Raw genomic sequence first — 15,331 nt, forward strand, 5'->3', positions numbered from 1 at the left:
GCAATTCTTACCACAGCATATCATATCACAATTTATCGACTAAAAGTCTAATAAAATCACCGGGAAATGGTCTAATCTATAAGGTCGGTGATATTGTAATAACTTTTCGCCTATGTAAATACCACTGGGCTCGGCACATTGCCTTATGTCAACACTCCCCTATTGACAAAAAGCTTGCGATCAAATTATATCTCTGGGTTCAGAGCTAATTTCAAACTTCACTGTTTGCTTCGGAGTGTCACTTAGGTCAAGTTAAGAAAAAATCAGAACATAACCCGACAGCAGTCGGTCATATGGATTACAAGGTTTGTTGCGGGTGTCAGTCCAATTTTATTCAATTGTCAACGATATATAACATCAACTGGTAACAAATGGTACTGTTTATTGTCTAACATCAACTTATGTCAACTTACATCAACTTTCATAAACTTTCAACTGGAAACAACTGGTAACAACTTTCATCTGAATCAACGTGAAACTCGTTGCGAGAATCTGACTTGTCTAACTAACACGTGCCGGCAAAAACTAAATACTATCAACACCGATACTACAATTAAGGTCAAGACACTACTAAAAATAGCTACTTGTCAGTTACATGGCTCCCTTAAATTGTGAATCCCACAATTTACTTAAACTATCATTTAATATTAAAACTCTAACACAAATCTTAAACTTAACATCCATTACCATACTACATACATGCATATATATCAAAACAATTTTGTGAACTTAACTTTACCTTCTCTATTAAACAACTTTAAAACTCAATAACCATTACCATATGTATACAAGCATTATGCATCAAAGTTTATGAGCAATTTCTGAACATAACACAACATTGTAAGCATATCTATCTCTCTCACACATATGTCAACCTGCCATTCACATGAAAACAAACCCTTTCCTTTTAAACAAAATGTGAAAAACAGTCTTAATTTTAAAGATTCTATACATTTAACAGTCCATAACACTGAAATTAATCCAGTCCAGTGTTTATACAATGCACCAGTCTAAACATAAAAAGTTCACTCAAGTCAACCGATGGCTCCTTGACGGGGATTCCCCTTAAAATTACAGTTACACACTATAATGATTGTTCAGTTATTGCGCTTCCTCTAACAAGCACAGTTTATGTATTGGTCGCATCAATATAGAATTCCTAGTCTTAATCTGAACTGTGCGAACAAGTCCATCCTTTCCTGGGTAAGTATTTATCACTCTAGCAATTGGCCACACATTTCTAGGAACATCTTCATCAATCACTAACACAATATCACCAATATTCAAATTTCGCTTTGGCTCCAACCACTTTTGACGACTTTGCAAGGTAGGTAAGTATTCTTTTATCCACCTGCACCAGAAAATGTTTGCCAAATACTGAACCTGCCTCCATCTGCGTTTGCTATATGTGTCTGTCTTGTCAAAATCACCTGGTGGGAGCACAGACCCAGAACGTAACAATAACAAGTGGTTTGGGGTCAACGCTTCCAAATCATTGGGATCACTGGACACCGGTGTCAACGGACGCCCATTCACAATTGCTTCCACAATACACATTAAAGTGACAAGATTCTCATCATCTAAAACTTGTTCTGTCACAACACCTCTTAATACCTTTCTAACAGTTCTGATGGATCTTTCCCATACACCACCCATATGTGAAGCACTAGGTGGGTTAAAATGCCAATCTATGTGGTTCTGGTGTAAATAATCATGTATCTTACTCTGATTCCATTCTGTGACGGCTGCCTTCAATTCACGCTCTGCACCAACAAAGTTAGTTCCATTGTCTGAAAATATTTTCTTGGGTTTTCCACGTCTACTGATGAAACGCTGCAGGGCATTAATAAATGATGAAGTATCTAGTGATTGCGCTATTTCAATATGCACTGCTCTTGATGCTAAACATGAAAATAAACACCCATACCTCTTAACCTCTAACCTTCCACGTTTAATCAAAAATGGACCAAAATAGTCCACACCCACATAAGTAAAACATGGTTCATTGGGTGTAACTCTAACTGTTGGCAAATCAGCCATTCTTTGCTGACATGGTAACGCATTGTTTCGCTTACATTTGACACACTTGCTGATCACTCTGCGAATGGATTTCCTCGCTCCTATAATCCAATACTTCTGTCTCAATTCAGAAAGCACATATTCCCGTCCACTATGTCCTAAGGCTTTGTGTTGCTCGTCAATAATCAAATCTACAACATGGTGCTGTGGTAAAATCACTGGATTTTTTATCCCTTCTGAAATAGCTGAATTGTTCAATCTACCACCAACTACTAACACACCTGAAGAATGCATCACTGGTGCAAGCTTAAACAACTTACTTGCACGTTTAACACCACTCTGACTGTTCGCAGCTCGATTAATTTCTGAGAGCTCTTTCCCAAAGTGTTGCCCTTGGATATACTTCAAGATTTCTAACTCTGCCTTTTCTGTTTCTTCCACTGAAAGTGGACCTGTGGGTACATTCACCTTTTCTCTTCTATGCCTTGCGATTAACCACTGTTTGAAGCGTAGTATCACAGCAACATCTTTCTTCAGCTTTTTCCACGAAGATCGGCGTTTTAGAATCTTATCTATCACTGATTCCTGTACTGACTCACTTCTTTGTGCTAGACATGTCTTGGGTCTCTTTACCTCTTTATCTTCGTCTGACACTCCTTTAACATCTGGAGTTTCTGGCCAGTGGCACTCACTCTGCTTAAGAAATTCTGGTCCTTCAATCCATCTGACACCGTTAACCATTTCATGGGCAGTGAGTCCCCTTGTGCAATCGTCAGCTGGGTTCCTCTTTGAATCGATGTAGTGCCACTGTGACGGAACTGAACCTTCTCTGATGACAGAGACTCTGTTTTCAACGTATGTTTGAAATCGCTTATCTTCACTTCGAATGTAACTCAAAGTACACGTGCTGTCTGTCCAAAACATTGAACTGTCCACAGGAAAAGTGAGTTCCTGTCGTATCATGTAATCTAATCTGACTGCCATAGTAGCTGCTGTAAGCTCGAGGCGCGGAATCGTAAGCTGCTTGATCGGTGCCAACCGAGCCTTTGACATCAACAATGAAGTATGTATCTGACCTGAGATGTCTTGTACACGGAGGTAACTTACAACACCATACGCCATGGTAGACGCATCAGAAAAATGGTGTAACTGAATGCTGGCAATATTCTCAGGCTGTACTGGCTGTACACATCTTGGTACTTTCATTTCTTTCATCTTGGGCAAGCTGTTCTTCCAACCTGACCACTCTACCTGGGTTTTATAAGGCACAGCTTCATCCCAACCTATCTTGTCACGTGTTAAATCTTGTAACATCTTCTTCGCTCTGATAGTGAAGGGAGAAATAAAGCCCAGGGGGTCATAAATAGAACTGATGACACTTAAAAGGCCTCTCTTGGTCAATGGTTTCTTCTCAAGATCCATTTTATATGTGAAGCTGTCCACTTCAATGTCCCAGCAAACACCAAGAGCACGTTCTGTTGGCAAGGCCTGTAAATTCAAATCAAGATTCTTAATAGGCTTGGCTTTGTCTATGTCTGGTATCTTGGATAACACTTCTCTGCTGTTGCTAATCCACTTCGTCAGGTGGAAAACTCCCGTTTGCAGCAGACTCTGTAATTGACTGACCATGGTGATTGCCTCTGTTTCACTCATTACTGACTTTAAACAGTCATCTACATAGAAATTCTGTAAAACAGTATTGACTACTTCTGTGTCGTAATGACCTTTGTTGTCTTCCGCTGTGCGTTGCAATGCAAAATTACAGCAACTGGGACTCCATTTGCCACCGAACAAATGTACTGTCATTCGATAAACTTTCTGTTCTCTTTCCAGATCCCCTTTAGGCCACCATAGAAAACGAAGAGAATCTCTCTGCACTTCTGGTACCTTCACTTGATGATACATGGCTTCTATGTCAGACATGATGGCTATAGGGTGCTGTCTAAAGCGTAACAATACACCTAATAAAGAATTCACAATGTCTGGCCCCTGTAGAACTTGACTATTCAATGAGACACCCTGATGGCTAGCTTTACAGTCAAATACTACCCTTACTTTGTCTGGTTTTTTGAGGTTCACAACATCATGGTGGGGTAGGTACCATACACTGCCGTCTTCTTTGTCAACTTCATCAGGGCTGACTTGTTCTGCATAACCTTTGTCAATTAAGTCCTCCATGAATTCTGTGTACGCTTGATGTAAGTTAGGATCATGTGACAATTTTCGCTTTAAGCTGTCTAGGCGTTGCTCGGCCATCTGCTTGTTTGGCGGAAAATGAGGCTGCCTGTCTTTAAATGGTATCGGCAAACTGTAATGCTCGTCATGTTGAATCTTATCTTCCCATAAAGCGAGGACCCGCTTGTCTTCAACTGATAAACCCTTTTTATCAGATATCAATGTTCCATGGCCTTCTATTTTCCAAAACTGTTCTAATTGCTCATTCAGCTCACGATCTGCCTGAATAAATGTTGCCGTGGCAACATGTCTACGCTTGCCACCAAGCGGTCCATTTAATGTCCAGCCCAACACAGTTTTTGTCGCATATGGCTCATTTGGACTTTGACCTCTCTTCACATCAATAGGCATAAGCACCTCTGGATTGTCTTGTCCAATTATTATGCTCACCTTGGCATTCATGTGATCTATTTCAGGAAAATTCACTTCTTGTAAGTGACTCCACTTTCTGATGTCCTCTGCACGACCCATGTTTTCCATGTTTACAGGTAATGATGGTCTTGTATACACAACTGGCAAATCAATCACATTTTTGTCTTCTAAATCAGAAATCTGTAAACTGATCACTACAGTCTCTGAGACACTTTGTTCCTTTTCTAAGGTCGTAAGCTTTAACACTGTATTTTCACCCTGTGCACCAATAGACTGCATCAACTCTTCTGAGCAAAATGTACTGGTGGATCCTGAGTCCAGCAACGCATAGGTGTGCACAAACTGTGATTTATCTGGAACTTTCACTTTCACTGGTACTATTGGCAAGGCAATTCGCATACCACTTTCCTTTCTGGTCCCATGAGCTCCATACGAAACTTCATTTACAGCACTGAGAGAAGTGTTTAGCCCTGTGTGAATGTGAGATAAATCTTCATGAACTGGTTCCCTTGTAACAGTTGGCTTCACCTGGTGCAAGAATTTAGTGTGTTTTTGATTGCACCCTTGCACTGAGCACGTACGTTGTAATCTACACATCTCAGAGAAATGTCCTGGCTTTAAACAGTTGTAACACAGTTTGTTGTCATTGGCAAATTTGAGTCTCTCAGGCAATTTCATGGCTTTGAATTCTGTACACCCAAATAATGAATGACTGCTGCCACACTTAATGCATGGTGACTGAATAGATTTTCTTGTGTCACCATTAGGCTGTGAACTGGTGTCACCATTAGGCTGTGAACTGATAGCTGTAATACTGTAACTCCATCGGTTGTTGGGTCGCCTCTGTGAATCACTGCGACTGTCACTCCTTTTCACATGTGCTAGGCCACCATACACTGGATCATTTGCTATTTCTGCATTTTCAACAACAAATGCAGTGACATCTTTAATATCTGGGCACCTTTCTTCCTTTCTTATCTTACGTACTTCTTGTTTCCATTTGTGCTGCAAATAACCAGGGAGACGTTCAATGATTTTGACCAGTGAGCTTTGTGTGCTCAACTCTGAGGAATTTCCCATTGCTTCAAGCGTTTCAGCACATGTTCTTAACTCGTCGGCATAATCCCTCAATTTTGTAACATCATTTGCCTTTATGGCTGGGCCTGTCGTGATTTTCTTAACCCATGTCTCCGTAATAGTGTAGGCTGAACCAAATCTTTCCTTAAGCAACGCTTTAGCCTTCTTATATCCATCTTCAGGGTTCATTACAGCACAACATTGAATTACACCATGAGCCTTTCCACTGGTATAATGAAGCAAACGAATTAATCTTGCGCCGCTGTCCACAGTTTCTTTCTCCACACTATTTTCAAAAGTTTTGATAAAATTCCAATACTGAAGAGGGTCTCCGTCAAATTTGTCTATTTCAACTTTAGGAATTTGTATAGAGTTCACTAAATGATGAATCACATCATGACTACTCTGGTTTTGAGTCAAGTTGGTGGAATTTACCTGAATGTCCAGTTTTGTAGATGAAATTGGGGCACTGGTCTCCATCTCAGCTTCAGCATACGCAGTTTCCTCTGCTAACAATTTTGCTCTTTCAGTGTCCAACTTGAGTTTCTCCCTTTGTTGTTTCAATTTCAATTCCTGTTCGTCCAAATGTTTCTTCACTTCAAAAGATGCCAATTCTGCCTCAATGGCCATCCGTTTTGCCTTCGCTTTCAAGCGAGCTTCAGTTGAGCTCGTGCTCAAACTGCTAAATAAGCTGGCCGTTTCTATGTCTTCCATTTTTTGTTGCACGTCCATTTTGACCTTTGACCTTTAGATCCTCCGAGTTTCACTGTTGCGGGTGTCAGTCCAATTTTATTCAATTGTCAACGATATATAACATCAACTGGTAACAAATGGTACTGTTTATTGTCTAACATCAACTTATGTCAACTTACATCAACTTTCATAAACTTTCAACTGGAAACAACTGGTAACAACTTTCATCTGAATCAACGTGAAACTCGTTGCGAGAATCTGACTTGTCTAACTAACACGTGCCGGCAAAAACTAAATACTATCAACACCGATACTACAATTAAGGTCAAGACACTACTAAAAATAGCTACTTGTCAGTTACAAGGTTCATTGCACTGGGTGCAACATTGCACTATAATGCTGTCCGTCTTATGTGCTATACCATGGACCTGATAGGTGGTTTATTTTGAGAGTGTTTTTTATGAAATTGATATCCATGTAAATTTACCTTCATTTTTTGTCATTTCCATCTATTTATTGATGCGTTTAAACTGTTTTGTACTTATCTGTTCCGATTGGTTTGTTTTATCCTTGATAAATCTACGAAACATTTTAAATGCATTTAAGACTTTAAATAAATACCGTACTGTTATTATAAAGTAAGGTTAGCCATACGGTCGGTGACAATAATGCATATACATTTCTACCTCACGGTAGCCAGTGACCAACAGGTGGGCACGCATGACCTTTCCAAGTAGATATAGTATCTACTGTACCTTACTTTTGTTAATTTTAGTCTGTTAAGATAATTTGGGATTTATTTTATTCCAATCGATTAGTTGAATCAATACCATGAAGCTATGTAAGACAGTGTGTGTATAAAGCAAATGAAGAAAAAGAAGAAAATAGCACCGTCTGAACCGCAATGTCGCACATTTGTACATATACACTTAATCACAAGGTAGCTAATGAAGTTGTCTCCTTCGAAGAGTAACTCTCATTTATAAATGTCTTTCCATGAGATCCATGCACCATTTATATAAGTACATTTTACTGCCATGCCTACTGTATCATTAGATGCGCATTGAGAACACTCTGAAGCAAGGAAACCCCCATCCGACATTCACGCAAAGGCGTCGGACAAGATTCCTTCGTCATTTGGTTAAGGTTTGCAATAATATCACTTGGATTTATTGTGGTTAATGTCCAAGACAGTTGTATGTTAATACAATCTGTTCATCATCAGCTTAAATATGTTGTACATATGGACTGTTTTCATGTTCATGGTATGAGTGACCTCTGTTGTCACCGGCGACTCATTACAGTAAGAACCGTTGAAATGTTAGTAGATGCATCAAGCTGTTTAAAACTGTTTCAGGAATGATTTGATTTAACTAACTCTGACATGTCAGATCCCACGCTACGGACTGTGTGTATTCTGATTTGTCTCTTCTCTCATTTCCCTCAACCGATGCATAAAGCTTTGTAACATATTGGCTGGGGCTGTCCCTTGTGGATCGAATCCGTCTTCAATTCGCAAAAGATGATTGGCATACATCATTTGGGAGCCTTCAGAAAGAATCAGGAAACCGCCGACGCATTAAAAACCTTAATTTGAAAGCTGTAATATTTAGCTTCAAGGTTTCCCTTGGCGGTAGGCCTCTACTTTCCTAGTTTCCACTAGCCCATTTTGGATCAACTTGAATCGACCCCAGTGCCTACTTTTCTGTTAATATCAACTTCAGAGGTGGGGGATGCGACTTCATCCAGATGGTGCGTGGCATGTAGATCTCAAGTTGGATTCAACGCTGTCCGCGTGTTGTCCACTCGCTACTGTGGAGTCGAGCATCTCCAAGTGAGACGGCACTTTAATCGAATTTGGACGTGATCTAAAACAGCGCAGTATGAAAGTGCTCAGACTTCTTCTCTCTCTGTGTCTGCCTTCACTTATGACGGTCTTGGAATGGATGAAATGCGACTGATACGCATCAACCTTCAGGATTTGTGGATTTTGTCCTTTAACAGCTCTGACTTACGGGTGCGTTCAATTTCCTGCAACTTGTCCTCAAAAGCACCATGTTTTCCCGAAAATAGCATATTTTGCTACATTTAAAGAATACGGCATATTTTACTGTGTACTTGTAAAAGGGTTATTAAGTATTATATTAATTGTTTACATCCCTTTATTAAATCCCAAGCCAAAACTTAGCACGATTTGAGATACAGAAAGGTGACAATGTTTCACTATAGTAGATAGACATACAGTTCCACCCAATTTGTCTTACATTGTTACATCGAATACTTTGATGATGACTACTTATGATTTTGCTTTGATGTATTCTACTCCATTTTTCCATCCCATTTACGTGACTATTGTAGATAATGCCTTGACCTTTTAGAACACAGCAGTCACTGCTGCTTATAACAAGTATAAAATGCTGTTCTGATCGTTCACAATCCCTAATAGAACTCGACGGGATTTCAGGCAAACAAAAAATAATTCGTTATTTAAAGCAGCAGATACAAGCTACCATGGAATATGTTTGAAGGCATGTTGAGTGACCCAAATTTAAGCAAAATAAATAATAATTTAAACAACTTTATTGTCAAGGGGTTCACAATGGCACTGGCGACGTTGCATGGTAAAAACACGCAATTTAGTCTTGGTGGTTCACTATGTTATAGAAAACAAAAACGTATATGATGGTTTATGCTGACTCCCTGGCATCATCTAAATGTACATGTTCTAGATAGAAACAGCACAAAGCTAAATATTGGTTTTCTAATACTTGGCAGTCAAACCATATTTTAAGGGGGTTTAACACAGTGTTTTTTTAGAGCTTGCTTTTCAAGTTCTATTAAAATCACTTTTTACTTTGATATACTGTTACATGTATATTTGATTATATGAAATAATTAATTGTATTATCTGTGTGCGTGTAGGAATGGTGGCGCTTGATTAAGGATGAGGGTGCGCGCATATGTGTATAAAAATCCACCTTCAATAGACAGCAAAATTTCACAGAAACACATCTGAAGTAATTGGTTTGAAATAATTCCACAAAATATAATGTTCCATCTTACTAGAATCAATACTTTGAAGTTCAAATCAACAGTCTGAATTCTATCAGCCGCGACATGTTGCAGGGTTAATACTATTTGATGGATATGTATACCTGTATTGTATAGTTACTTTCAATGGTAAGTGCTGTATTGGTGAATCGGAGACATATGAGACTCCATTCAATATTCATTATGAAATATTATACTCCCACATCTTGTCAAGGCCCCCACCACTCCTGCACTGACATCATAATAAATAAATAACGAGTTTTATAGCCGCCATTCAATATGTCACCGGTGACATAGCATGAAAAAAAATATAAACAAAGGCTGTTTTTCATCATCGTCTAATATTGTCGGTGTCAGATTTTTTGGAAGTGTTGACATCTCTTAAAATATTTAACAATTAACTGGGATATAATTGGACACGCCTGGGAAAGCTGCAAAACGTATTGGGGGCTGTTGTTTATCCAAGATGAATAGAATTGTTTGCTTTAGAAGTATTTGGCTCTATATATAAGTACTTCTAATGAAATATGCACTTTCATGACATATTATTATTATCTGGTACTGATGGTGAAAAACAGATGGTTGGAGTCGCGGTGTTTAGATCCTTGATCAATGCCCTTGATCAATGACCGATTCCTCGCAGTAGGTCCTGGCATTAGGAAGCGCGAAGACAGGTTGAATCTCCCCCCCCCCCCCCCCACACACAACGTTGACATCACTCAGCACACACCTGCGTACACATAATAGGAGCGCATTCAGAGTAGCGGACTTACAGATCCGCGGATCAAATATGGCCGGCAAATATTACTTTCGTAATCCCTGCGGGGAATCTATTCAATGTCTAATTGGGAATTAAAGGGCAAGCTTTTTAGTGAGTTGCCATATTTGATCTGTGGATCTGTTAGTCCGTTGTTCTGATTGCGCTCTTACACGCACACAAGTTATACATGTAGGTGCAACCTCGCAAAAAGTCACACGCTTGCCTACCTCTATGTTTAAGTCTAAATACTTCGAAACTCCGTTCATAGCAACATGTATCGATATTTTGATGTGAAGATGTCTTTTACATTTGAAAATGATATATGGCTCATTCCCAACTCCCTTGCTCACCAAGCAAAAAACACTTGCCCATATATCCCGCTTTATTTTTAATGTCTTCTTGGCGCCGTCTCTACGGATGCTTCCATGTTGCGTGACCTAGCTCTGCCGCATACAACCACGTGTAAATATTTTACAGGAATCTTCATTTCATAGCTTTGACTTCAGTGATGATGGTGATGATTATTTTCTTATATTGTTTCAGAGGCCAGGTACAAATTAGAAGAGTAAAAGACTGAAAGACTACATGTGTGACGTTCTTAATAAGACCCTGGGGAATAAAGTGAAAAGAATCCGGATCTGAAGTCACATGCATGGTCCAATGAGGTAGGTCTACATATTGTCATCATATTGCCTGGTGATTTTAATGACAAATATTTTGCAGTTTACCAGTAAGTACAGTGGGAGTGATATATGCACTCGCAAATTGCTCCATGTGAGTGTCATGATGTATTGGCACGTGCTGTAGTCAGGAATCAGTAAGTTAAAGTGTGGTCGTTATAGTTACAGCCCAAACTTGGTTTTGGTGTTTTGGTGTTTCTGAGCGGTTGTTAATTTAGATGAATAATGCATCTTCAGAGTTGTGTTATTATTCAAGTAATGTTTCTCAACCACTGACCATGACACACGTCTTAGGCCGCGTTCACAACCAATTGATCTGCGGACTAACTAGTTCGCGGATCAAATATGGCGCGCACATGACAGTGGATTCTCGCCTTCCGCTCTCGACGTCCCACCAAGTTAGTTCGCGGACCAACTGGTTGTGAACACGGCCTTAGTGTTATCATCATTTGTTACCAACAAATATCAAATGTTTAGAATAATATGACGCTAGGTTACTCAGTACGCAATTTCCTTAACCCTCGAATGCAAAGACAGCGCTGCCTTTATTCTCATTCCAGCAATATAACAGACGCGAATAAAAGAAAAGATTCATTAAGTGCATCTGGTCTTCTGCATTATTCTTTGAGTAATGGCGTATGGTCATATTTTATATATGATGTGCCGGCATCACAATGTCACGATCCATAATACGCAATCTGTTCTAATAAGCTGTATATTTCTCTTTCTTTTTCTCTGTTAAAATACCCATTCCTTGTAAATAGAAGCGGGGTGTTTGCCAAGCTCAGATTAAACGTTATTATATATACTAGACATTACTGATGCGTGACAGAGTGTTGTCAATGTCGCTTGTTTTTGTATCTTTCAGCATTGAGGTAGACTGGGTAATTGAGTTTGTTTTAAGTAATAAGAGCATGCGGGTGGTACCGATGATTTATTGTCTCATCCACTTGTTGCGTGAAGAAAAATGTATCAATAATTGAAGGCAAGGGGGAAGTATGCATACAGGGTTTCGTATAAGATGATATAAGAGTGAGGACAGGACTATTTTAAAGCCGGAGAGCACTGCATTCTACTGGTTTACCTAATGACATAAATATATAATATATAAGAGACGGAAAGAGAGACGGGGAGAAAATATCCGTTGTGTAAGTATACATATAGTGCATTTTACGTGGTATTTTGGGTATGACAGTGGTGAGGAAATAATTTCTGCTTTGAATGATCGTGGTGGCTAGCGTTTGTTATATCATCTTAACCTGGAGAAGCCTCTTGGCGGAAGAGATGGGAGTTCAGGGTGGGATTTTTGTCGATTACCTGCCAGTAACAGTAGGATATTGCGTCAGATTTGGAGACAAAATGTAATGGAATGACTTCCTGCTTTTGGTGCCGCGTTGCGCTATTGTGAAAAACAACCTTAATTTATGTACAGTTCCTTTCTCATAATCCACTATAAAACTATGCTTGTGGTGCCGCATTGCGCTATTGTGAATAACAATCTTAATTTATGCACTGCTCCTTCCTCATCTTCCACTACGGCAATTAAGATCAGCGTCCTTAAGACACTTTCGTATCATTCGTTTTAGACGGCTGTTAATGAGAGGATGTGGCTTATATATACTTAAAGATGTTATGTGACCATAGTGATAGGTTTTATTCTAATTTATGGGCGTGTTTCAGTGCATGTACACGTACTCAGCATTTGCATGTATTTCAAACAATACACTGCCCCCTCGCAATATATGCATTGAACAACTCTCACTAACGTTTGAGGTGATCTAGCATATTTCGCTCTGGTGACAGTGCATTATCTCACACTTAGTTGAAGCCAACCACCGAATGCGTTCTAGTTTACGACTTGACTTAATCAAAGTAACTATTGGCTCCATTGTGCACGTACATATTATTCATGCTGGCAATAATTTTGATACTATCTGAATTGTAACACCTTTGAGAAACCTTAGTTTGAAAAGAAATCTATTGTGCGAAGCTGTTAGTCACGTCTTTCTGATTGAATATCAAAGAGCTATAGAAGACCGAGATGGCTTCTTGAAAAAGGCAATTGGCAGTGACGTTAATGTTTTTGAATTGCTGGTGTCGTGTGCGTTATAATCAGACCTAAATGGATTTGGCATTAAGTCATTGTAACTTGACGGCTTGAAATAAAACTTACGCTTTGTTGGGCCCAGTTAATTAAAACGAATTGGCAAGAGAACATAGTAGAGACCATGTTCATCAAACAGTACACGTTAATATGCTGCAGGTGGCTTTGACTGAGTAAATTTGGAGTGTCACAGTCAACTGTACCGTTCTGTATTTATTATAACTTTAACTAGGACTAACAAACATCTACAGTTTGTCAATTTTTATTCACAACAGATCCCCCCTATTAATCACTTCTTGCTTTTTTTTTTTGTGAATTTTACACTTGCTGAACAGTTTATGCCGCGTGTCTACGTCTTCATTGTGCATGTGAAGAACCCATTTTACATGCTCTGTCAGCGACACGTTCAATTTGTTAGGGCTTGTCAATGTATGAATGGGGAAATGCGGTTGATCCATTATTGCAACCCTGTTAAGTGCCTACGTGAGCAATTACGGACACCACCTTGGTAGATTGTTGTAAAGAATTGGACGAGCCTGGATGGCGTTAATACAAATCGTTATTCTATCTGTAAGCTTGGGTAACCGCGTGACGAGCGTAACGAGCCTCAATCACTCATAAACTTAACATGAAGTTCTATATCGATGTCGCTGCGACTGTTTACTTAACACTGAATGAAGATGCTGTTATTGCCGTGCGTATAATTCTCATAAGAAACTAGGTACTTTTTATCCTCATTTATTTAATTATTCTTTATTTTTGGGGCCCAGTGCCATTTTACACATTTTTTTCGAGGAAGACAAACTATTGTTCTCAAGTTGTCGACATCCATTTTGTATTGATGACATTGTATAAAACAACCCCAAATAGTGAAGGAAACCCTTTAAACCTGCCTTTTGTGCACACTTAAGCCGACATAGCGAAATGCATGGCCAAAAATTATGTTGCACTTTTATCCAGCTACAACCATGAACTGAACGTCGCAAGTTGCATTTTTGTTGACATGCAGATATATATATTTTATATTTCGATACGAAATTGATTTTTGTGTAGGGGTGAATATGAGACCCTTTCGCTTACCTCATTTTGACATACGTTGATTACCATAAAGTATTGGTAATTTGTAACCCTTGTTTGACACGATTTTGCATTACCACGATGTTTTTACGAAAATCACAAAGGGAAAAACGAAGAAATGAAATCACATAGTAAAATTACAATGAATAGATAACTAAAAAAAGGTTTTACAATTGTTGATTTCTATGAAGTATATGTACCTGTATTTTAAGGCACCCTTGTAGAAAATTCCTGAATTATCAGTTTTGGCTTTCATTATGGATGTGCGTCATATGCCGCGATTTGGATTTGCTGTATCTTAACGTAGTGTGAACTGGGACTTTGGCTATCAATTATGCTGCATCGATTGTTTCCTGGGGAGGTGGGGGAATGCATAAACAGCGTCTCTATCTTTCTTATCCTAGACCATCTTTGACTTTTAATGGAAAGACGACTTGATAGCTAATGGCATGAGCAATACAAGAGCGATCTTCCGCAAAAGACCTTGCATGCAGTTGGCCTATCTTGCTTAAAATCAGAATTGCCACGGCAAAGCCCAGTTAGGACAAATTGAGATTCCAAGGTCAAAGTCAATGTTCTTTGAAACATTTTGTTTTTATGGCGTTGCATATCTTTGACATATTAGAGATCCAAATGGCCATGCCAGCTGTAGAAAACCTGACGACTAGTATGCAATGAGCGGTATTTTGTTCATAATCCCCCTTTCTTTGGCCAGTATATTACACTTGGTGGCCTTGCACAGATTTTAGTACATATGAACATGGTAAGAGACTGTAGTTTGACGGTTGTGTAATTTAAAAAAAATCAAGAAAAAAATGTAAAAGACACCTTCCAATTAACCTCAATAACAAAATGTTTAACATAACCGATGTCTTGCTAGATATATACTTCATCACCCAGGCTAGCAGTCTTTTACTCATGTTCGGTTGGAGGAGGGGGGCTTTCTTCGAGAACATCTACGTCACACTGGCCAATATGTATCTAAAATCAAGGAAATAACGAAAAAGTATGACATATAACCATTATTGCCTTGGAGTTTATCTCGGCACATCACTCGCTTCTACAGCAGGGGTCACGGAATTAGCATACCAGTTCAATAAACATACGCAAAAATCACGTTAGTCCCACTTATGAGCAGAACGGCACGATATTGCCATTATCTTTCTAACATTCTTAGAAATTCTGAATGACCCAGTGAAAATACTCAAAACTCCATTAACTGGAGCCAAAACTCCAGTATTGTTACAGTGTATAAAATTTCTG

General features: G+C 39.1%; 1 protein-coding gene across 6 annotated transcripts in view; it reads left to right on the plus strand.

Moving 5' to 3' along the window:
- LOC106164774 (5-hydroxytryptamine receptor) overlaps window positions 1-15,331 on the plus strand; it is a 108,179-nt gene that overhangs the window by 35,037 nt on the left and 57,811 nt on the right. For all 6 annotated transcript variants that reach the window (XR_015334575.1, XM_013542790.3, XM_013542788.3 and 3 more), the window contains one exon: window positions 10,751-10,872. The gene's annotated coding sequence lies outside the window, so the exon portion shown is untranslated. The remainder of the gene's footprint in view (window positions 1-10,750; window positions 10,873-15,331) is intronic.

The sequence above is a fragment of the Lingula anatina genome, chromosome 5, assembly GCF_051362555.1.
Source record: "Lingula anatina isolate TDL-2025a chromosome 5, LinAna3.0, whole genome shotgun sequence".
NCBI classification, from domain to species: domain Eukaryota; kingdom Metazoa; phylum Brachiopoda; class Lingulata; order Lingulida; family Lingulidae; genus Lingula; species Lingula anatina.